Genomic DNA, 21,537 nt, shown 5'->3' on the forward strand with positions numbered 1-21,537 from the left:
AGCGAATCACAGTCCTGTTCCCCAAGGAGCTGCCAATCTAACGGGGAAAACACGCACAGGCCATGCAGGGCAGGCAATGTGGTCAAGACACATACAGGGGTATTCCTGGGGATCCAGGGGGAAGATGTGGGACAGGCTAGGGGGAAGGATTTCCAGAAGGGGCGACCCTTGAGTTCTGAAGAGGGAGGATTTAAACAAGAAGGTACAAAGTGGGGACGCCTGGGTGGCTCCGTCAATTAAGCATCCGACTTCGGCTCAGGTCATGATCTCACAGTCTGTGAGTTTGAGCCCCGCGGCAGGCTCTGTGCTGCCAGTTCAGAGCCTGGAGCCTGCCTCGGATTCTGTTATCCCCCTCTCTCACTCTCTCTCTCTCTCTGCCCCTCGCCCATTCACACTCTCTCTCCGTCTCGCAAAATAAATAAATAAATAAATAAATAAATAAACGTTAAAAAATTAAAAAAAAAAAAAGAAGGTACAAAGAGAAGGGTGTTCTAGGTGGAGAGATGTGCATATGCAAACCGCGAGTTCCAAGTCCCGGAGGCTGCATGTAGAGTGAATTTATTTAGGATAAACATAGAATATATCTATACCTGCATACGTGTATCCATAGCCATAGCCACATCTGTGTCTACTATCTGTAGTTCAAGTACCTGACAACTAGCTTTTTCGATTGTGATGGCACCTGTTATTAAGCTTTGATTGCCTAAACGCTTTAAAGACATCTGTCTCAAAGAAATGCAAGGCCAGCTACAGAACCTGATAGACAGCAGGCCGCCCCACCCATCAAGTTCCGCTTTTAGAAAGCCTTGGATGCCTATGTAACTGAAGGCTCCAGAGACCCCACTTTTCCCCTCCCGTGCCCTAATTCCTGCTTCTACGTTTTAAACTCATCAATAGGGGCGCCTGGGTGGCTCAGTCACTTAAGTGTCCCACTTCGGCTCAGGTCACGACCTCATGATCCGTGAGTTCGGCCCCGCGTCGGGCTCTGTGCTGACAGCTCAGAGCCTGGAGCCCGTTTCAGATTCTGTGTCTCCCTCTCTCTCTGTCCCTCCCCTGTTCATGCTCTGTCTTTCTCTGTCTCAAAAATAAATAAACGTTAAAAAAAATTTAAAAATAAATAAATAAATAAATAAACTCATCAATAAAGACGAAAGCTGCACCAACGTAGCGCCCCACCCTCAACCCCAATAAAGGCAGAACTCCTTCTCTGTCCCTCTCTCTCCTGGTGACCTGGCCGTGTGGCCCCGGGCGGTGCTATGTACTCTCAAGCATCAGTAAATAATAAACCCTATTGTTTCCCAAGGTTTCCCCACAGTTGCTGCTGAGAGGTATTTGCAATCCTAACTAGAAGAGGGCCTGCTCGGCCACAACACTGACTCTGGTCAGGGGCAATGTCCCCGGGGGCTCACTAGGAGCAGCAGGGCCCAGGGGAGCGCCCCAGGCAGTCTGAAGGCTAAGACTGACACAGAACGGTACTTGACACACAGCATGGGCAGTTAGCACTGCTGTGTGTCCAGAAGGGTCTTAAGCGTTTTTACATATATTAACATATTTAATGCTCGCATCACTGACATCTACTGCGTCCATTCTGCAGATGAGGAAATGCAGATCAAGACAGGTTAAGTGGCCTGCCCAACATGGTACAGTACGCACGTTAAGTGTGACTTAGACTCAGACTGTCTTAACAGTCTACACTCGTGGGCTCCTGGGTGGCTCGGCAGGCCGAGCGTCCGACTTGGGCTCAGGTCATGATGTCAGGGTTATGAGTTCGAGCCCCGCGTCGGGCTCTGTGCGGACAGCTCAGAGCCTGGAGCCTCCTTCGGATTCTGTGTCCGCCTCTCTCTCTGCCCCTCGCCTGCTTGTATTCTGCCTCTCTCAAGAATAAATAAACATTGAAAAAAAAAACCATTCTAATACTCTTAGTAGTATTCTTGAAATTACTCTGTGGTTCACAGAAGGTGGGGTGGGGCAGTGATAAGGCCGGGGTCCCAGGTGGGCCCCGGGTCATGGTGAGCTGTGTCCTGCTGTGGAATTTGGACTCTGTCCCAGGGCCATTAGGGACGTGGACACTGAAAAGAGGGAGGACATGACTGAATGCCCTTTAGGAACAAGGGTTATTGGTGAATGCCCAAGTGTTTACCATCCGGGCGCGAGTGGAATAAACATCAGTCATTTGAGGCCAACTCAGTCTGGGGGCTTGGCTTCCAGAATCACATAGAAAACTTCCACGCATCTGGTGGCCCCCTTTCTTGTGGCACAAGTACTATCAAGGTCACGGGGCCTGGCCGCAGGGGTTACCCCAGAACGTCCACCCTCCCGTGGAAGAAATTCTGCCACAGCCTCACGGCTCACCCCGCTCTCGCTCAGCTATGAATAACCACAGACGTGAGGGGTCAGCACTGGTCACCAGGCACCGCGCCCCGCTTTGTGCGCACCCTCTTACCCCGACAGGCAGGTGGGTGCACCACTGTCTTCCTTACAAACTGGCATCCGGGTCACAGAGCCGGAGAGAGACAGACGGAGGAGGTGCCAGGCCCAGTCCACCCTGAGATCTATTCCAGTGAACCCTCGGAGCGTTCATATCCCTGTGGGGTCTACCTCGCCTGCCGGGCGGGACCCGCCGCATCTTCTCAAGGGAACGACCAGGCTCAGCGGGTAAAGGACCCGCGGCTGGCAGGGGCGGGGTCGCAGCGAGCTTGGGGTGAGGCTTGTGGCTTGTTGCTTCCCCCCTTCCAGCCTGGCTGTCGACCAGAACTGGATCTTTGAGCACCCAGGGAGGCCCATGCGCTGCTGCAACCACGCCGGTCTCAGCTGTGGGTGCCTGACCTTTCTAGAAGATACTAATGATGCCTGCAAAGTGCGCCTCCCTCGACAACTGTAAGGAGTGTGCGCTCCCAAGGCCAGAGGGTGTGTGGGTCCCCAGCTCCGTTTTACAAACGAGGTAACAGGTGCAGGGAGACACTGGTTCCAAGGGCACCAGGACCAGTGAGGGATCTAGGGGGGCCGCGGGAAGATACGCCGTGCAATGTGCTGGGAACAAGTGTGAGCAGAGGGAGAGAGCAGAAACCGGGTCTCAGCTCCTTACCGCCACGTCTCCAGCGTCGGGCACTCAGAAACTACCTGCGAATGAGCCTGTCCAGGAAGGGCGGGGGGTGGTGGGGGGGAAGCTGAGAGGGAGTTTCAAGCACCGTTAACACGCAGTTAACATCTACCCTCCTTTTCTCTGTGTTCCACCTCCGCACCTGCAATCAAGCCCTGTGACGTGTCTGTCGCTAAAGCTCCTTGCGTGCATCAATCCACAATCCACGAGTTCTGGGACCGTACTTTGGCCCTTCTCCTAACCTTGGCCACTCGGGCTGTCTCTGATGCGCTGCTATAAAGGACTCAGGCAGCGAGGATCACGGATGGACGGGCACCACAGCAAGTGGACTGGGCTCCAGAGGCCGACCACGTGGCTTGAAGGCCCAGCTCCCGCACCTGCTGGCAGCTGTGCATCCGCGGTTAAGTTACCCAGCCGCTCTGTGCCTCAGCCTGGTCCCATCTCTGGTGAAACAGAGCAGGGAGCCCCCAGGGTGGCTGTGGGGGGGTTAAACGTGTCAATGCGCAGGGCTCTTAGAAGAGCACGTGACCCGCAGTCAGACCTTCCGACAAACAGTCTGTCAGCACTTAACCTCGCGAAGTTCAGGTGATTCCTTAGAACACAGTCCTGGAAGTGGGATCATAAGGTAGACAGTCCCTTGTAGATGGCAAGGAAATTGCCTTTGAAAGTCTAAGAAGAGAAAGGTCTTTAGCCCTAATGGATTAGCCCAAGAACAAGGGCTTGGGGGACCTAAGGAGCCAGCCTTTCTGCCGAGCTCTGTCCAGCCTCCTGCTGTAAGGCACCCCCTGTGCTCCGGGCACCCTGGGAGAGAGAGCACTCTCACCCACGCCGCAGGAGGTCCCGGCCCCGGGAAGCTTCAGCCCCAGCCCCTGGCAGCACCCCACTTGGCTGGGGCTTGTCTTTCACTTGAAACTCGTAATTCGTATCGTTATTTCTCAAAGAGAACTCCCAAACTGTTTTAGCTTCAGGCCTCCCCACACTCCGAACTGAAAGTGCGCACACTCTTGACTTGTTCATTTGTCTGCTTCTCCCATGAAAGTCTTAATATCTCAAGGGACAGAGCTCTTGTCTTCCCCTTTTGTCCTCCCTCCCCACCCGTCACCCCGGCTGGGTGCTTGGCATAGTGCCAGGGACCCAGAGCCTCTGCTGCATGCATGAATGAATGAATGAATGAATGCATGCATGAACGAACGAACGCATGGATGAGAAGGAAGGAAAAACACAGCCTGAACCGAAACCTCTCTGCTAATTCCACTCACTCCGCTAGGACGCCCTCCTTAAAATCGTCGGGTACAAGGTGCTGGCCAGTCTTCAGAGGCTCAAAGCCGGGGGCCCCCGGGTCTCCTCTCTTCCGGGGGAACAGCCTCTGTTCCCCAGCCCTTGCTCTTCTCTTAAAGGTTATCAGCAATAGAAATTCCATCTGGGTCTCACTGCTGTCCGTATCTCTGACCACCAACACTGCCTCTTATCTAGTGAGGCTGCCTTCGCCTCCAGTCCGCCTCTGGGCCCGCTGATAACATTTATGTTTTGGGAGGAAATGCTTGAGTCCTGAGGGATAATGCCCACTTACATGGCTCTTCGAGCCTGAAAAGCTACACTGGAGCAAACGGGCCTGGCCTTCCAGAGCGAACGCCAGGGAGGAGTCCCCGTGGGTCCTCTGATCGGGGCCCTCCTCACCTTCACTGTTGTGCTCTCCTCTGGGCGGTGTCACTGGGTTCCACCGACAGCTCCTCCTGGACCAGCATCCTACACCCGTCCCCACCTGTCCCCCCCCCGCCCTGCCGCCCGCATGGTTAGGTGCCTGCTTACTGCCAGTCTCTTCCTCTTCCCCACTCTCTGCTAGGACGTGAGCTCCCTTCGTCTGCCCAGGACAGCGCCTGGCACATAGAAAGAGCTCAGGATTCGTTGTTAACGCACACGCTATTCACAGTAGCATTCGTCAAATTCACAACCTACAATCGTCCTGCTGGGAGCTAGGGATACAAAAGCCTCTGAGCTTAAGCAACTGGGCCAGGAATACCCCTACTGCAAGACAGGAAATGCCCTCTCCCCCGGAGACGCCCACTTCCGCATTCACACCCTCAACCTGATCAAGGTCTTTGCAAGCCCAGGAGAGCAGCCACACAACACCCTTCCCCCCACGAAAACGCTCGTGCGCACATACACACAGTCCCCCACGGCTGCACGCTCCTGCACCCCATGTGCATCTCTGCACACCCTGTTGTGTGTTTCGCGACTCCATCAGGGACGCCGCCTGTGAACATTTCCTGGGGAGTGAAGGAAGTGACCACCACCGTGCCGTGGCCTTCCTGCTGCTCTGGGCATCAGCGGTCTTGGATCCACGGGGACGAACACTTGCCCCGCCTCTGGCTCGGCTTTTCATCCGAGGCAGCGGGGTCTCCCCCGGCCATCTGGTCCAGGGCCAACAGGCAAACAGGCACCCGCTGTAAACTTGCCACATTTACCAGCCGTGTCGCTTTGCGTAAGTTAATTCTCCTTTCTCGTTTCCTCATCCGTACGTGGGCCACTGGGCTGTTATGAGCGGTCACGGTGAGGGAAGAGTTTGGAACAGGGCCTGATCCATAGTTTAATAAATGGGATGGTCTGTGGTATTGGCACTGGGCCTGGGTGACTGTTCAGCGTCAGGAAGACAGATGTGGACATCAAGAACGTTGTAGCCTGCATCTCCTGTGTGCGCTCGTGGTGTTTTTAATACATCAGCTGATTTAGAAACGATCTCGATGACGTACCTATGTATGGATATTCACATACATATGACGTATACGGGTGTATGTAAAGATGTGTATACACATGTCTATAAATACGGATGTGTGTATATGTATGACAAATCTATATGTATACACGTGCACGCACACACACACACACACACACACACACACACACACTGCCCATTTCTCAGCTCTGCCTGCTCAGAGGGCCTAGAGGCAATGCTCCCTCAGTAGCAATGGACACATCTTGTGACCAGAGGATATTTCTAGATGCCATTCTCCACCGAAAGGATCCAAGGCTCCTTGACCAACTGCTGATTCCATCCTTAACCAACTGATAAAGCCAACAATGCAGGAATGGGACAGCCCAGCATCAGCCTTCCAATGTGAGGCCTTCAGGACACCCCACGAGCTCTGTGGGATGCCTGGCAAAAGCATACAATCTAAATCGGATCACGAGGGAGCATCAAACACTGAGGGAGAGTCTGAAAAATAATTGGCTTGAACATGTCAAAAATGTCACGAAATGTAAGACTAAGGAAGTTTTCCAAGAAGGACACATACCAAATGGGCTTTCTTTTGCTATGAAGGACCTCGCAGAGGGCAACTGCTGAAATCTGAATAAGGCCTAAGGATCAGATAATAGTAGCAAGTCAATGTTAAGTTTCTGCCTCAGTTGTATCGTCATTGTAAGAATTTTCTGATTTTAGGAAAAAATGGAGACAGGAAAGGATAGAACAAAAATAAGAAAATGTTAACACTTAAGGAATCCGAGTGAATGGTACCCGGGAATCTTTGGGGGCTGTTTTTTGCAACTTACCTGCAAATTTGCAATTATATCAAGACAAAGTAATTGAAAAAAAAGATCAATTGAAAGAATACCCTGGGTTCACATACTGAGAAAAAGTGAATATAGTGCTTAGCACAATAATCTGAAGCTCTTATAACATTATTGTTACCAGAACAGTGTACCCAGCACACAATAAGCTGAAAATGGATAGATGATATTATCACTGTCAATATCATCACCATCACCCCTGTTATCCCTGATGTGCTTGATACTAACTACACAAAACTCAATACCTTTTCTTACTGTGACTTCTAATTACTTCATATCTGCCTTCAACTCCATCGTCTGAAGGTCCGTTATGGAAACACCCGTTTCAGGTGCTTCCAGCCCTCACCTGCAACGGTGCGGAGTTTGAAGACCAACCGAGAGAAGAGAGGTAGGGCCCATGCAGATCTACACGTACGGACACATATCAATTCAATCTTTTGCCATCGTCCGAATCTCTGCTTTGTTCTTGCTGGTTCCTGGGCAACCCAAGGTCGACTAAGCCCAGCTCCTAAAGACACAACCTAGGGCCTTTGCCTATAGACCTCCTGGATACCTAGAGTTTCTTTTCTGTTCCCTCTTCAGACCCATCCGTAAACACTGGGCATCTCAGTGACTGGGCCTCTTATTCTGCACTGCACTGCCTTATTCATAAGAGGAACCTCCTGTTGTACCCCCAGTCCTGACCCATCCAAGATGGCAGGACTATTGCCAAGTCCAAGCTTGGGGAGACCCAAGGGTCTTCTGTGCTCAGACCATTTCTGGGATGTGAGAAGGTCCCAATCATCGTTAATGTGTGTAACACGTTCTTTAAAAGTAAACCCACAGTCCTTTCCCTGTCATCTTTTGTCCCCATCACTCCTCATTCTCTCAAGACTCACAGAAATCATACCTTTAGCTCATTTTCCTCCTCTCTCCGTTTCTCACCTCCCTTGCCCCTATCTTCAGCCTATGGAGACACTATGGCCACTGCCTCTTCCCCTTTTCAGGAGACCCCATACTGTGTCTGACCTTCCCACGACCACAGAAAGGCTCATATTTGTATCAACCTATTTGTATATATAAAACCGATAAATCCTAAGGTCCAAGTGGCTTAGTTTTTACATGGAATTATATACAGCAACCACAGGCTGGCTGCCCAAAGAAATTTTAAAAGCAATTCCATGTTTATAGACAAGGCAGGTAGACACAGATATAGACGTCCTCACCAATAATCATATAGGACAGCCACACACGCACACATACATGCACCAACCTTCCTTCTTCCACGGTGGTTGCCACGATATCCAAGCTGAGTTAAACACTGGCAGATCGAAGAGAGACAGCCCAGGGCAGGGCGATCAAAGTTTCCCCAAGCCCGCCTTCCTCACCGATGGAAACGTTCTCAATGTGCACGGTCCAAAATGGTAGCCGTGGGTCACATGTGGCTACTGGGCACTTGAAATGTGGTCAGTGTTGAGTGAGGGCTGAATTTTTAATTTTGTTTCATTTTAATGCATGAACATTTAAATAGCTGTATATGGAGTGGCTACCTGTGGACAGCTTAACTCTAGTCCAGGGCCTGGCACGTTTTTTCCATTAAGGACCAGACTAAATATTTCAGGCTCTCAGGCCACACAGCCTCTGTCACCACTGCTGGTGTGCTGTGACAGCAACCACAGACACACTTGAACAGAGGAGTGTGGCTGGGTACCCATAAAACTTTATTTACAAAAAATGGCCAGGCCAGTTTTGTCCTGTGGGTCATAGTTGTTTGCTGATGCCCGCTCCAGCACAGCGTCATTCCAGACCTTCTTTGAGATGGCAGGCATTGGCCATACGAGGCTGTTCCCAATCCGGTTTTTAAGTACTTGCTTAATGAAAACACAGAAGGCTTTCCTTTCAAGAAAAAGAGGTCACTTGACATCCTAACGGTCCTACATTTTTCCCTTTAGGAGAAAGCCTTCCCTCTTAACGGAATGTCCCCGGGGACGGCAGGCCAAATTATAAAGAGATCAAGACAAGACATCTCTCCTCCGCGACTCAAGATTATTCTACGGAAGAACCCAGAAAAGACAGTACCTCTCACTCGTGCAAGGGGAAGAGGGCAGTCATTTACCTAAGTATGCCCAGGGAAGGTCCACTTCCGGGCCTGGCCACAAAGCTCAAAACGTTTGCTCGCCACAGCCCCTGGCGATGATGATCACTTCTGGCATTTCCGGGTCAGAAAGGTGGAGTCTGAAAACGGTCCCAACTGGAAGGGAAGAGGAAGAGGAGAAAAGCTGAAGTCATTTTTGACATTTTGCTCATTCGTGGTCTTTTGAAAATGACTCAGGACCATTAAAAGGCATTCGCCCAATGCCCCACACACACCCACCCAGTGATTTATACACCAAGTATTTTTTTGAAAGAAACACCTATCCCGTTCAGTGCACACAGCCAAGCACCAGAGACAGAAAGGTGAGTAAACCATAGTTCACACCTTTAAGAAGCTCAGGCTGGTGGAGAGGACAGAAAAACAAATAAGCATCTCATGGCAACACGATACAAGGACGTGAATGATATTTGGCAGAGCGAAGGGAGAAATGACCAACCCAGTAGGAGGCCAGATGGATGGTTTCAGCTGCTCCTTGCTCAAGTGAAACGCCTTTTGGCAAAAAGAAGAGGGTTGGGCAAAGGGTCTCTGAGGAAGACGATAAAAGAAAAATGTATCTGAGATCAGGGCTAGGATGCACCAGGGAGGCCGGGTGGGAGATGGTTTGGGAAGACCTCACCCTTGAGTAAGAACAGAGACCCTCAGTTGAGTTCCTACTGTGCCCCAAGCACTGAGAGATGTACCGACCACACGTTGTCTCACGAAATCCCTGGGGTGGTCTCCAGGATCATTCCCATTCAATGGATGGGCAGCTGGAGCTGGGAGAGCTCCTGGGAGCAACCCTGAGCAAGATGACAAAGGCAGTAAGGGGTAGAGAGCGGCCCCCAAGGGGACACCCCCATTCTGTCTGGTTCTACTGTCCTCGTCTTAGCCGCCAGGACAGGTGCATACGGTAACGGCCCCTCCCATTTGCTCCGGCCACCGTGTACGCACGCTCCTTTGCAAAGTGGTTTTGCTCCCTCTCCCCACGTGAATTGAGGTCCACTTCTCCACCCTCTGAATCCGAACTTGGCCATGTCACTTGCTTTAGCCAGTGAGCCAGTAACAAAAGACAAAAGGCTTCAAAGGCGCTTGTGCCCAAAACTTCCCCTTCCTCGCTGCTAGGAATCACTCTGGGGCCACACTGGCCCCTGAGCTGGTCCCCTGGAGGAGGACAAACACCATGGGAGAGGCCCCAGGCATGCCAGCCAGCCCGGCTGCCCCCCCTTCCCCCCAGTGCGTGGACCACGTCACTGAGTCCCAGCCAAGCTGCCAGGACCACAAGGAGCATCCAGTCAACCCACAGATTCAGGAGAGATAACAAGTGTTTGCTGTTTAAGGCACTAAGGTTTGGAGCTGCTTGTTACGCAGGGAAAGCTCACCGATGCAATCACTAAGTAAGCTTTACACTGCCGGCAACGGTCATAAAACACGATCAACTTGCAACTTACAAAGACAGGTCAATGGGGGATGGGCATTGAGGAGGGCACTTGTTGGGATGAACACTGGGGTGGCCATATGTGAGAGACGAATCACTGAACTCTACTCCTGAAATCACTATTACACTATATGTTGACTAACTTGGGTTTCATCTTTTTTTTTTTTTAACCATCACGATAATAAAACGAAAGATCGGCCTGTGTGGGTGATTGCCCAGAGAGGAGGAGGGCCAGAACTAAGGCAGGGCTGTGGGATAAAGGAGATATGGGAGGTTCAAGAGCTATTTTAGATGTAAGGTCAGCAGGATTTAGTTACAGACCGACCCACGATTTGTCTAAAGGCGCCTGGTGTTGCCAATAAATAGATTCTATTTGGAGCTCGCTGAGGGGGCGGGATGTGGCCACAGACGACACGCGAAGTGGCCCGAGCCACAGCAGTTGGGGCTCAGTGTCACAGCAAATGCAAGCGCCCGGGATGGAACTTTCTTTTCAGCCCCTGTTGTCTGAAAGAAGAATTCAGGTGAGCTGCTCACCGCCCCAGCCTCCCGACTGGACCTGCCTTTCCCACCTCCTCTGATGCCTTTCCCTGCTCTTGGCAGCCCCCGGAGGGATCCGTGTAACTTGCAACCCCGACCTTCCTCCCTCCCATCACCAGCTGGCACTGTCCTCTTTCCCTCTGTGCTGTCCACACGCTCTTTGGATTTCAGTATCGACGGCCTTTCCCAGGGACAGCTTTGCCGGCCGCCTCGAAGAGGCCAGGCCCCGCCACTGCCCAGAATTCCCTGCGCTCCCAAACGGCATGCGCCACTGGCCTGATAACTCCCTGGGGTCACAGGCGTGCCCGTGCTACGTGTCATTCCGCCACCACCACCTGGCACGCGGCTTACCGCGTGGGACAAAGTCAGTTCCTGTTTCCTGAGTGAGAGAACGAACAGAAACACTCACGTGTCACCCGTCCGAGATGTTTTCTTTAACGTACTCCCTTCCACACTCCAGGCTGGGGTAGCCACCTTGCCGCCGGGCACCCGCGGCTTGCTGTGCCTACCTTCATTCGTTTGCGCGGGATTCCTGGCCCCGACCTGGCGAGCTTGCAACTGCGCGGCTTTTCCAAACTACAGCTGTCCCCCAGGTGTCGCCCACCTTCCGTGGCCTCCGTTTCTCAGCTCCTGACACACAACTGGGGCGCTAAGCGCGCAGAGAAGGTAACTACCCCACTCTGCACCTGGTGGTCCCAGGGAGCAGCCTAGCTATTGTGCACGGAGATTCTCCTGGCCTTTGCTTTTCAACACGCGCCCCGAAAACCTCTTCCGAGGTGGCTCTCTTCCCGCAGCACCCTGCCTTCCTGCATCTCCCTACGTTCCACGTGCTTCCCTACCCTTCCTCTCCCAGGCCTTCGCCTTTTCATTTCTATCCATCCGACTGGTAGCCGCTCCCGGCCCAGGCCCTCAGAAGCCAAATGCTGGGTTTAAACCAGGAGATCTGGAAGCAAGAAACACGTCCACCAACTCTATCTGCTACGTGGGAGATGAGGGCCCATAAGTCATTCCTTCTTTACCCCTAACAGAGAGAGCATCACCATCGGCGAGCCCCCTGACGTTCTTTTTGACGTTCCTTCCCATCATGCAATAGAACACGATACATCTCGTCAGGGGGTTTTGTTCTCTGATTTTGTTTCTTTGCGGAGCAGAGGAGGGGGCTGGGGGCAAAACTCTGCATCACCCCTGGAGGAGTGCGGCCGGTTCGCTTAATAAAGCACGGCTTTCTCCTCCACGCGAGAAGTGATGATCCGGATAACTGTGAACGCTGGGCCCCTCTGAGTAATAGTGCTGCCCTTTGAAGGTACAGGAGTCTGTTCCCAGAGGCCGGTGGCCATGTCATACTCCAAAATAATGTGCCTTGCTGCCGGAGGTGCGACAGACCAGGAGAGGCGGGTCAAGCCAGGCTGCGTGACTGTAGACAAACGGCCTTTCTCTGAGCCTTAGTTTGCCCCTTAGTAAAACGGACACCGCACCTGCTTCCACTACTTTGCAAGGCTCTGCTGCGAAACAAGCGGATAAAAACCAACACGAAATCGCTTTAACAACAACGGCAATGAAGTAAAACTCGCAGTGAGAGCCTCCGAGACCACTTGTAATGGCTCACGGGCACTTTCCCAAGCCCTGTGTTCTCCAACGCTCTGCTGATCTTCACAAGGATGTCATGTGAACTATTATTTGCATCATTTTGCGGATGAGTACCTGGCGGCTTGAAGAGGCTAAGCAACTCGTTCAAGGCCGCAGTCAAGACTGGAGGCCGAGTGATAAACCAATTCCTACCCTGCCTAGCACGGCGTACTTCACGATGGTACTCACTGAGCCTCGGGTGCGCCCGTCGAGCTCGCTGCTCGGCCCTGGCAGGGACCACAGCACACTCTTGGGTTCTGCCCGTGAGGAGCCCGCCCAGTGGGGAGGGGTGCGGGCACACAGCCGGCAGCCGCGCCACCCTGCACCCCAGGGGGAGCCTGTCAGTGCACAAGTGGGTGGTTTCTTAATCCGAGTTCCTGTCCGGAACACGATGATCACGACCGTGGAGAGTGAGATGAACACAGAGACGGGCAGATCTGTCTGCCACGGGGACGGGCGACCCAGATGTAGGCAGGTGCAGGGACGGATCAGAAGCTGGGCAGTGAGATGACCCAGAAACGCCTGGAGTAGGAGCCGGGTACCCAGAGCAGGGCTGCTGGCCAGCTGGGAGCAGGGTGCAGGGCAGGGGAGCCACGGGTGCCTGGGCCGGCTCCAGGGTAGAGGAGTTGAGCGGCCCCTTCCTGAGGCAGCCGTGTCCCCCCTCTCACGGCCCAGGGGCTGAGGAAGCCGGCCCGGCCTGGCGGGCTGGCAGGAAGGGCACTGTACCCGGCAGGAAGTACACACACTTGTCCTGGGAGGGCTGTCCTCTCATGCGTCCCCTCCCCCTCTGACAGGGCTTCAGCTGGGGGCGGTTTCTCCGACCCAGTGGATTTCTGAATTCGGAGGCCAGGCGCTGGTCTGGCAGCTTCGGGGAGACGTTATGATTACCGACAGCGAATGGATGGATGTGGACGACAAGGCCAGCAGCGGGCTAAGCAGCCTGTGCGCATGATTTCATTCGGTCTGCACAGCAGTCCTCTGGTGGCCGGGGGCAGGCTGACCCCCATTTCAAAGATGTGGAAACTGACGCTCTGAAAGCATTAGGTCGTTTGCCCAAGGCCGCAGGTTAGGCAAGGGGCAGAGGTGCAATTCAAAGTCAGGGTCGCCTCGTACGCAGACCCGTCTCCTCGCCTTCTGGCCAGGCTGGGCTCTAGAAGGTCGTCTCCCCACCTCACACCCCACAGATGTGTAAGTTGGCGGAGGGGGGGGGGGTGCTGGGGCGGCTCACTGGCCTGCACCTCTGCTCTGGGCTCCCTAACATCATCAGTGGCGCCCAGCTCTGCAGCGGCTTCAGCTTCTGGTTCCCAGCACCGAGTTCAGTCTGTTCTCCAAGCCCAGAGAAATAAAGACGTGGGAACTTCTCACCCGAGGCAAACACCCCAAACACGGCTGGCCGTCACTCCCGCGAGCACCCGGCCGCTCCCTCCCATCCGCCGCGAGCCTCAGTCTGTTGGTTTTCCAACAACGCAGGTCTGGCTACACCTCTTTCTAGAAGTGGGTAAAGAAACCTCGGTGTACCTCACTATGAAAAATTGAAGGTTGCTCAGAACCCCCAAACCGCAATCTTGCCATTTTCCTCTCTTATAACCCGCTTCCTCCAAGCACACGAAGGGGGGGGGGGGGTGCCCTGCTTCCATCTCGGGATTCCTCCATGAGGTCCCCTGGGCGCTGGCTCTCTCCACCCTCACTGCCACTGTCACCAGATCCCACCGTCTTCCAGCTTCAAGACTGTCTGTTCTCTGGGGCCTTCCCCAATGCCCCGTCATCTCCTGTTCTGTTGAGCCCAACTCCCAGCCAGGAAGATGGGTGGTGCGGCCACAGAGCACCAGTGGGAAGACTGAGGCTCGGACATGGAAGTCACCTGCCCCAGTCTCAGAGATGACAAACGGTGGCCCCCACACTCTGCCCCGGAGCCCGTGTTCTCCTGGCCCTCGCCGCCCCCTCCGGCCCCAGGCCTTCCCGGAGGCGTCCCCTCGGCCTTCCTCGCTGGGGAACCTGAATTCACCTTCAGAGCAGCGAGACAGACGCTGGAGGCCTAGCAGCCTCCTCTGGGCCTCCCGGCTTCTCTGTACTGCCCAGAATCGCGCTCAGATCTAGGAGGGATTGTGAAATAAGACGCCTGGGTCTGTTTTCCAGGCAACCGCGGCCTAATTAGGGAGGCACAACTATGTACTTTTGAACAACAGTTTGTGGACGAGGGGAAAGAAGGAGGGCGGGGGTGGGGAGGAGAAAGCAAAAGGGAAGGAAGTGAAGAAAGCAAAGTTGTGCTGACCATGGAAACCTTGAGCCAGAGGACAGGGCTGGCGTCACTCAGAGTCTGTCCGAGCTGAATGTGACCTGGAGTGCCACCATTAACCGTCCTATTTATAGCCCTTTGAAATATGGCTTGGTGAAGTGGGGGGGAGGGGGGGGGCTTTGTTCTTTTGGCCTCTTATCTGATTCTTCAGAACAAAGGGAAGGGAAGGGAGGCGGGGGGCAGGTTGGCAGGGGTGTGTGAGTGCGGGCGGTCAGACCAGACACACTGGACCCAGGAAACGTCCGCCATGTGGGTGTGTCACAGCAGGATCTGGCGACGAGAGATGGGGGGGGGTGTAACAGCCCCCCCCAACCCCCGCTCGACTCAACCTGGGGGACCTTAGGCCCAACGGCCAACTTTAATGAACCTCAGCTTTCCCAACTGTCAAAACACTGATAACAATAATGACCGCAGAGCCCTGGTTAGAACGTTAAATGAGCCCGAAATGTCCAGAACGCGGTATTTCCTGAGCAGAAACTCCGGAGGGATAAAAGGGCAGACGGCCGCCAGAATTCACAAAATGCAACCCAGCCTTGCTCAGAGGGAGGTCTAGAGGAGCCCGTGGGCAGGGGTGGTCTGGGAGGCTGTGGTGTAAGCACTGTGCCAACAGAGCAGCAGAGAGGGCTTGGCGCAGGGGGTCACGTAGGAGACCCGGCCGCTGGGGTCCCTGGCTGCTGGCCTGGGGAGGACAAGGGAGGCTCGCTCTCTAGGACACCCCGAGCTTCCCAAGTCGGGCAGAAACCCAGCGGTAAAGGCAGGACTTGGCAGCTGTGAACTGCGGGCTGGCTTCTCGCCCCGGCTTTGCCCGCTAACGGGCTGAGGAATCACACAGGTTGGCCCTCTGTCTGCTTAGCTGTGAAGTAGGGGGCAGGGAATATCTAAAATGTCATGTCAAAGTCTTAGGTGCCTCCAGGGTCCAGTGCCACCCCCGAGCTTCATAAGCCCAGACCACTTCTCAGCCTTAAATTCGGACAGCCCCAGAGCTGCACCCTGTCACCTCCTCCAGGAAGCCCTCCACGGCTGGAAGGTCTGTGTGGCAAAGAGCTTCCTAATCCATAGAGGTGACCAGAGAGCAAAGGGTCACTGCGTGGGGCACGGATCTCGCCTATCGCTAGCGGTGTTCGAGCAGACGCAGAACAACTACAGGGGAGGGTGGAAGGGAGGAAACAATTTTCTACACTTGAACAAGGATCATGACGACCAAAGCAAGCACTTCGAGGGGGCACTCTGCAGGGCACCGTTCTAAACACTAAGTACCAACTCATTTAGTGCTCGTTTAGTACCTACTGGGAGGTGGGTACTATTACCCATATTTTATTGATGAGGAACGGAGGCACAGAGAGGTTAGGCAACTCGCTCAAGGTCACACAGCTAAGACGCGGCAGAGCCAGTACCTTTATTGAGCGAATCAATGAATGACTCAGTAGATGAATAATTGAAATCTTGGAATAGGGGAAGGTTAAACAAGGGCACTGCTAAGCCTCTTTGCAAATGCTGGGATTTTACAATGCCTTCTTGTTTCATGCTCTATAAACGTGCAACGTCTGTAACGTGTTATCATTCAATCTACTCAAACACGCCTTCCTCCCCCCCCACCCCCCTGGCTCCGGAACCCGTCACAGCTTCTGACACTGTGGCTCCTGCTCAGAGAAAAGGAGAAACCTCCTTTACTTCACCCCAGGGCAGATTCCCAACGATGCGGAGATATTCTGCTCTTCAAAGCTATGTCCGGGGCCAGTAAATTCTTTCACCTTGTTCGGACGTTTGGCCTGGTAGAGGCATCAGTTTAATTTGTATGATCCTAGAGTTCACAGATCGTTTTTGCTTGGTTCAGTTTGTTCCCTGTCATAGGTAGAGACAGAAAAACTACGTCGGAACCAATTCTTCAAACCACTCCGAAAGGCGTGATTTTCATTGGAAATTTCTGGTAGGTGGGGGAGCACCACCTCGCTGGCTTCTAATCTCCCTTTTTCATTTTACTTTCCTTTTTTTTTTGCCGGAAGACTGAGGTCTCAAATCTAAGATTTTGCTTTAGCAACAACCAGGAATACCCCCCACAGGGACATTCTTGTTTGTGGCCGCTCGTCCGTTTCCCAAGCCAAGGTCTTTATTCATCAGACTCTCCACCAGGTGGTAGGATTAACGGTGTTTTCGAGGCAGGAGAACAACAGCAGACCTTTCTCTCCATTGTGAAGATGTTATTAAAAGGGAATTTTCCAGTGTTGCAACAGCAACTTCTACTAATCATTTTACTTGGAGCAGGTCGCTCAAAGACCCCTGCCTGGGGAGCTGGGTGGGTCTGCATGCCTGGTGACAAGCTTCATATTAAGCCTTCCTGCTGCCCACAGCCCTGTCTCCGACCCCCGCGGGCTCCCAGACCTTCCTCAACCCCCAGGCACCATGGGGATCCCAGAATTCAATGTATGAGTACAACCCAAAGGAAGGGTGCTTGCCACCAGCAACACAGGGTCCGACACGGAGGCAGAAAAATCCGGCAAGTCTATCAAGGTTAGCTCGATAAACCCATCCAGCCGGCACCAAATGGTGAAGCAGGGAAAAAACCTTGGAGCCCCACCCGCTGGGACACAGCGTGCAGAGGACAATCAGGACCGCCCTCCCGCCAAAGAAGAGGCCACGGAACCTGGGTCCCTTTGCCGCGGCCATTGGGTGGGAGGGCACGCAGCTTGGGTGGGCTTGGGGACAGATGTCCGCGCGATGCGCTCTATATCTGCACCTCTGAGGGAGTCTATTTCTACCCCTGCCGGCCCCCCGATGTAGAGACACCAGGCGATCCTGGGAATTACACAACACGAGGCCTGAGATCTTGGGCTTCGGACAGAAACGGAGCGGTTAGGAATTGCCACTTTTCTAGCTGTGGGACTTCGGGCAAGCGGCTTCACTTCGCGGAGCCTCAGTTTCCACATCTGTAAAACGGGAGTAGGGGGGAAATACAAGCAGTGACTTTACGGGGCTGCTTTATAAAGACAAGGAAAGCAGTATCAAAGGAAGGGTCAAGTCGCTGATGACAAGTTTGCATCCTGGCCCCGCCAACGTGGAGGAGCTGATGGCAGACCCCGGGCACGTGGGAACCCGAGGGATCTGCCTTTGCTCACATGCCCTTGTGTCGACCAGGCCACCGGACTCATCTGAACCATTCAAGGTGGGAGGGGCGGGGGTGGGGGCGGTGAGCGGTGGGCTGAGTTAGATGAGTGAGGGGGCAGCCAGGCCACTGTCTGGTGCTGTTGTGTGTCGGAGGCGTGGGCTTGTGCCTTCCCAGGAGCGACCCACTTTGCACGTCGGTAACTGCGGGCACACGGGAGATCTGCCTGCAGAGACCGTGTGACCTTGGGTCAGTCACTTCCTCTGCAACCTGGGCAGGACCTTAACCCCAGGGTAGCAGCTAGAGGAGCTGCAGTGGAGTCCAAATAAGGTCAGGGCTGCAGATGCCAATGGCTGTGAACGCAGAGGTCAGGGGTTTCAAGAGGCATTTCAGCTCCCACACCGCTAGCAGCTCTCTTAGCCCGTTACCGCAATAGCACAATAAAGAAGGGGAGGGGGAACAAGGCCCCGCATCGCTGGGCCAAGCGATTCGAGGGATTTATTTTGGGCTCCAGTCTAGTCTTCCAAGGAAAGAGGTTTTCTTTTCTTCTTTCCTTTTCTTTTCTTTCCACCGAGCCTTTTATTTCTGAAAAGGTAAATGCCCAATTAGATGGATTTTCGTCTTTCATGTGGAGTTGTTGTAGGCTTTTTGAGCATGAAACAATATTTTGGAGTCATTCCACCCTCTCAGTTAGAGAAGAAGCTGGGTTTGCTTTGGGTTTTTTTTTTTCGGTTTTTTTTTTTTTTTTTTTTTCTCGGTTGGGTTTTTCTCAAGAGCCCTCTGCTAAGTAAATATTCATGAAGGGAATTTTTAGGCACTCTGGTCTGTTAGTTCAATGTGGACTCAAACGGATTTTTTTTTTTTAATGTAGCAAAATCTATCACAATGACATCCATTTGGGTTTGATTTCTTTTTTGAAGGTCGCTGGTGGAATTCAAAAAAAAAAAAAGATTTTTTTTTTTTTTTGCATACCCAAATGCGGACCTACCAAAAGTCATTAGCAATCTCTTTTTTAATTCCACCAAATAATTTGGAACGAATGTCCTTTCCTGCTCACCTCTGAATGACTGAGGCTGTTTAAGTTGTTATTTTTTATTCTCTTAAGGGCTCCAGAATCAGACTTGGTTAGAGAACTTCTAAATATTTTACAGGAGAAAAAAATATGTACACACATACACATACGCAGAGTCAGAAGAACATCCCCGGATGTTTTTGGAAGGAAAAAACTTTTAAGATAAAAACATGCAAACAGTATTATCTGAATATCACATAGGCTTAAAAGGACAGGAGGAATCACCACCAACCCCAAAACCACACGTCTGAACCCTGACCCTTGTGCACAAAAGCTAACATTTGTTGAGTGACTCTTTGATTTTTCACATCAACTCTACGGAGTATCATCCCCACGACAGAAGAGGAAACTGAGACCCAGACAAGGTAAGTAACATGATCCTTGAGAAGTAAGTGATAAGCCTCAGACCAAACCCTTAATTCTGAGGCTACTCTGCTTCTTTCAAAGATGCTACGGAAGTCCTAAAGGTCTTCATAATAATATCTTGCACTTAAAAAAAAAAAAAAAGTGTATTTATTCTTGAGAGAGAGACAAAGAGAACAGGAAACAGAGAGAAGGAGACACAGAATCTGAAGCGGGGTCTGGGACACGGGGCTTGAACTCACGAACCTTGGGATCGTGATGAGCCAAAGTCGGGTGCTTAACCCACTAAGCCACCTAGGTGCCCCCAAAGTATCTCACACTTGATTCTTTTATCTTACTAGGGGAATAGAGAACAAGGGTTAAAAGCCCGGCTTGCCCCAGAGGTAGGGCCTGGAGTAAAGGAGTTCCCCTCCTGCCTCCGGCTTCTGTCCTTTGGGAATCCTGTGACCACCCCCGCCCCCGGCTGCTGTAGAATCAAATGAGAAGGCAGGTGAGTGCAAGATCGCCCTCCGGGGCGGTCCTGCTTCTGAGAGGCCCCAGTAAGGAACTCTCTGGCCTCTGGCTGCTGGCTGGGCTCAGCTCCCGGTGCCCCAAGGATTGTGGAAGGCAGGCAGGACTCAGCAAGATGGCAGTGTTATCTCCCAGGCTCTTCCCTGCCAGGTTGAGGAGAGAGGCTTTCTTCAGAGGCTTCTAGCAGCTCCTATGCCACACTCCCAGTGCCCCTCACCCATCCCTCCATCTGCCTCTTGGGGGGCGAGGCGGGTGGGTAGGAGACGGTGGGGGGTGGTAACTGGGCTCAGGTAAACCCGCCACTCAGTTTATGAGTGCGTGCTTGCTTCTGGGACCCAGAATCCTTCTCTGTTCAAAACACCTGCCTAAGTGCTTACTAAAAAGCAGATGGGACTCTATTTATTATCAATAAGGCAAGTTCAAGGCTTCCTGCTGGGGCCACCTCCCAACTGTCCCACGCAGGGTGGGAATTCTAGACGGCCATCTACCAGTTGAGGAAACGGGAGACTCCAAGAGGTCCGGTGATGGACCTAAGTCCTCGGCCGGGAACCAGTGATATGGGATAAGGCCCAGGAGCTAGGAGTCCTGAGTCCTAGGCCAGGGATTGCCCTGCCTGGATCCACTTGACTCTGTAAGAAATATCCTGACACCAAAGTCCTGTCTCTAACACTCGTCCCAGCGTTAACCCCGACAGACCGAGTCCACTCGGCGTGTGTTCACCTTTGACACAGGACGCACCTGTCGCTGAGCCTGTCAGGCCACGCAGGAAGGGCTCAGGGCACGGCGCACCCCCACCCGTGCACTTCCCCACCGCCCTCCCCCCACCCCACCCCATATTCCAGCTCCTGGTAATTCCCCGTGTCAAGCCCTAGGGATAAAAAAAACTTTCAAAGTTTTTGTTTTTTTTTTTTTTTTTTATTTTCACAACCCACAGGAATGAGAAAAGCACGCTGTTCCTGTAACCTCATCGTCTGGCCTTGCTTCTTCCAATGGGGGCTATTAACAAACCGTTTAACATCAACACCAGCCTTGTACGTCAAGTGTTTTTCCATGAGCTTTCCAGAACTTTCCGCCTTCAGTCAACTCCTTTATTTCCCAAGTGCTCTGTTTGAATTCGGTGCCTCCAGAAAGCAGCACCTCCTGTGCTCACCCGCCCGCACAGGCTCTTAGCTGGGGCATCAGGCACTCTTCCATGCGGGATCTTTAATCCTCACCGTGCGTCCTGAGATAACCCACCTGCACTTGAACCCTAGCCCCCGAGGTGCAGGGCCTGCCTGAGCTCACACCACTAGATGTGGTCATGTGCCTGAAAACCTGGGCACCGTCCCCCACCTGCCTGCCATGCCTTTTAAAACCCCCTCTCTCGACGCAGCCATGGAATTCTGACATCAAGTTTAAGGACAAGGATGAGAAATAAAGCACAGAATTGTATTTTCTTGAAGCGAAAGCGAAGCAGCTACTTTCTATTTGACAGGCCATCACTGCAGTGCCCGTAACCCTTGGAAGATCTCAATTCAGGGACCTGCATTCTGGCTGAGCGGCAATGATGAATCCCACCCAAGCAAACCAGAAATCGACACCTACTGCAGGAACGGGGCCCGATCACTGAAGCCCTGAAATCCCAGCTCCCTCACCTCTGCAGAACCACGCAGAACAGACCTACATCCGGCCTGTTATTTTATTTTACTTCACTTTTCTTGGGCTCACTAGGCGCACACCATGTTAATTAGATACCAGTTCTAGGCAGGCAAGAAACTACCTTCGCTCTCCTGCGGTGTGACTTCCCTAGTTATTCGGGCTTTGGCTCCCCAGTGAATT

The 21,537-nt window shown here is 52.9% G+C and overlaps 1 protein-coding gene across 3 annotated transcripts in view; it reads right to left on the reverse strand.

Annotated features, from left to right (window-relative positions):
- ST3GAL1 (ST3 beta-galactoside alpha-2,3-sialyltransferase 1) overlaps positions 1 to 21,537 on the reverse strand; it is a 96,143-nt gene that overhangs the window by 69,837 nt on the left and 4,769 nt on the right. For all 3 annotated transcript variants that reach the window (XM_047842876.1, XM_047842874.1, XM_047842875.1), the window contains exon 2: positions 8,763 to 8,897. The gene's annotated coding sequence lies outside the window, so the exon portion shown is untranslated. The remainder of the gene's footprint in view (positions 1 to 8,762; positions 8,898 to 21,537) is intronic.

This window comes from Prionailurus viverrinus, chromosome F2 (assembly GCF_022837055.1).
Source record: "Prionailurus viverrinus isolate Anna chromosome F2, UM_Priviv_1.0, whole genome shotgun sequence".
NCBI lineage: Eukaryota > Metazoa > Chordata > Mammalia > Carnivora > Felidae > Prionailurus > Prionailurus viverrinus.